The sequence below is a fragment of the Crocuta crocuta genome, unplaced genomic scaffold, assembly GCF_008692635.1.
Source record: "Crocuta crocuta isolate KB4526 unplaced genomic scaffold, BGI_CrCroc_1.0 scaffold636, whole genome shotgun sequence".
In the NCBI taxonomy this organism is placed as follows: domain Eukaryota; kingdom Metazoa; phylum Chordata; class Mammalia; order Carnivora; family Hyaenidae; genus Crocuta; species Crocuta crocuta.
Genome location: NW_027530380.1, coordinates 786,481 through 789,224, shown reverse-complemented (window position 1 = coordinate 789,224; position 2,744 = coordinate 786,481). Strand labels below are relative to the sequence as shown.

Genomic DNA, 2,744 nt, shown 5'->3' with positions numbered 1-2,744 from the left:
CTGCCCTTCCTCACCGCTCTCTGTCCAGCGGGGAGCCCTCGGATCACATAAGGGAAGGAAATGGGGGCCGACTGACGTCACCCGGCTCTGATGGAGGAACACGGTCGTGGAGCCCTGCGTCCGGGTCTCCCGTCAGCCCGCTCTGGTCTGAGCCCAGCTGTGCCCAGCTCTCAGGCTCCTCCTAGGGCTGGTGTTGGATCCGGCTTCGCCTGGGCCTGGGCTCCCCCCAGGCTACCTGGGGGCCCAGGAGCCACAGGGCTGAGCAGCTGGCAAGGAAGGAGGTGACCCCCACCCCCCTCCCCCGCCTGCCCCTCCTGTGCCCACCCTGCCGGGGCCCTACGGGTCCTGGGCTGGTGTGGGTGGTGGGTGAAAGTCCGGGCCTGGCGCCCTCACCATCAGCCCCCAGTCCTGCCTAAAGTAAACTGAGTTGCGGTCGTGCCGAGGAACCCGACCGTGTGCACGTGGGCAGTGACCTGGCCCCCGGGCAAAGGGAGAGTGCGGTCGGGCGGCCTCTGGGAAGGTATGTGATGTGCGTGCCCTTTCCCACATGGCGGTTCCACTGTCTTTCCATCGGCCGTGGGTTGAATGATGCTCCCCAAAAAGGTATGTCCGACTCCCCACCCCCAGCACCAAAGAACGTGACCTTGGTTGGGAAAAGTGTCTCTGACGCAAGGGTCTCGAGCCGAGATCTGGACCCACCTGGGCCCTAAGTCCAGTGGCAGGTGTCACATTACAACACAGAAAAGGAGACCCCGGGAGACGCAGCCACATGGCGACACAGGCAGAGGCTGGAGCGGCGCAGCCACAGCCCAGGGACGCCTGGAGCCCCCCAGAAGCCGGAGGCAGGAAGGACCCTCCCCTAGAGCCTCTGGAGGGAGCACAGCTCCGCCCGCACCTGGACTGTGGACGCCGGCCTCCAGAGCCACGGGAATCCATTTCTGGTTCGCTGTGATTTGTTACGGCAGCGCCAGGAAATGAACACGGCCCTCCAGGAAGCTGCTCGAAGGTGTTCCCCCCTGGACAGGGGAGGCAGGGGGTGAGGGCAGGGAGAGCAGGGGGGTGCAGAGAGGAGTGTGCTTGGAACCTACGTATGTGGCCGCACCCACAGACAGAGCCCGGCCGGGGGCCAGGGTGGGCGAGGAGGGGCATGAGCGGCGGACCTCCCTTCTGCACCGCGTCTGCTCTTCCACGAACGACTCACGCACTGTCATTAGTGTGATTAAATGCACACCCCTTTAGGGGCACCGGGGCGGCTGGGTGTCCCACTCCTGACTTTGGCTCAGGTCGTGACCGCAGGGTCGTGGGATGGAGCCCCGCGTCCGGCTCCGTGCTGAGCTTGGAGTTCGCTTACGATTCCCTTTCTCCCCTTGCCCTGCCCTGCTCACACTCTCTCTCTCTAAAAAATTATTTTAAATGAATAGAAATATGCACCCCCTTACAAGGAATCTCACATGGGATCCAAGGACCCCCCCCATCAACAGGTGGGAAGGTGAGAGCCCCCAAAGGGCCGAGGGGTCTGCCGCTGGTGCCGGAGCTGGGGCCGGTGAGGCAGGTCCCAGGGCCCCGCTCTCCCTCCCCGTTGCCCGTGAGCCCCGGCTGCCTCCCCACCCGCGTGGCCTGGTGGACTCCGGCGACGATGTCCCCCATTCTGTTCTACACCTCACGGCACACGGGGCTTCCCAGGGACCTGCATCGCGGTGACAGGTAACCCCCTGACCCTCCATGGCCCCCGGGATGGGGTTTACCTTCTCTGTGTGGTCACAAAGGAGCCCCGTCACCTGGGTGTCCCTCCGGCCTCACCTGGCTGTCCGGCCGGCCCTCACTGTGCTGGCACGTCCTGGAGACAGGCCTCGGAGCCAGCTCCCCGGGGCGCTCACGGCCTGGGGACTCGCCACTCTCCCGCCAGCCACACAGGAGGCGCACCCACACCTTCCAGGGCCTTCCGTGAGCCCGCGGGTGAAGCAGGGAGACTTCGTTCTGGGGGAGACAGGGCAGCTGCAGAGTCCAGTCTGCCCACCTTGTCTTCACCAGCAGACCACACGGAGACAGGAGTTTGCACGAGCCCAGGGACAAGATGCCACAGACAGAGCGGCTTGAACACCCACTTAGGTCTCTGTTCTGGAGGCTGGAAGGCCGAGGTTGGACGGCCCTGGGGGCCTCTCTCCTCGGCCCGCAGATGGGGCTTCTCCCTGTGCGTCCGATCCACCTTCGTGTGTCGCCATGACTTAATCACCTCTTTTATTTGATTTTTTAGTGTTTGTTTATTTTTCAGAGAGACAGAGAGCGAGCAGGGAAGGGGCAGAGAGAGAGGGAGACACATAATCCGAAGCAGCTCCAGGCTCTGAGCTGTCAGCACAGAGCCCGACGCGGGGCTCGAACCCATGGATTGTGAGATCATGACCTGAGCCAAGGTCGGAGGCTCAACCGACTGAGCCCCCCAGGAGGCCCTTAATCGCCTCTTTTAAGGGCCCCATCTCCAAATCCAGTCACATCCTGGGGACTAGAGGACGACGATAGTGATTGAGTCCTGGGGCGCCTGGGAGGCTCGGTTGGTTAAGCGACTGACTTCGGCTCAGGTCATGATCTCGCAGTTCATGGGTTCGAGCCCTGCGTCGGGCTCTGTGCTGACAGCTCAGCCTGGAGCCTGCTTCGGATTCTGTGTCTCCCTCTCTCTCTCTGACTTTCCCCTGCTCACGCTGTCTCTCTCTCTCTGTCTCTCAGAAATAAAAAAATCATTTAAAAAA

General features: G+C 62.8%; 1 protein-coding gene and 1 long non-coding RNA gene across 3 annotated transcripts in view; one reads left to right on the top strand and one right to left on the bottom strand.

Annotated features, from left to right (window-relative positions):
• LTO1 (LTO1 maturation factor of ABCE1) overlaps positions 1 to 2,744 on the bottom strand; it is a 179,746-nt gene that overhangs the window by 13,939 nt on the left and 163,063 nt on the right. The gene's annotated exons all lie outside the window — the stretch shown is intronic.
• LOC144233550 (uncharacterized) overlaps positions 1,841 to 2,744 on the top strand; it is a 2,966-nt gene continuing 2,062 nt past the window's right edge. For both annotated transcript variants that reach the window (XR_013335704.1, XR_013335703.1), the window contains exon 1: positions 1,841 to 2,109. This is a non-coding gene — a long non-coding RNA (uncharacterized LOC144233550). The remainder of the gene's footprint in view (positions 2,110 to 2,744) is intronic.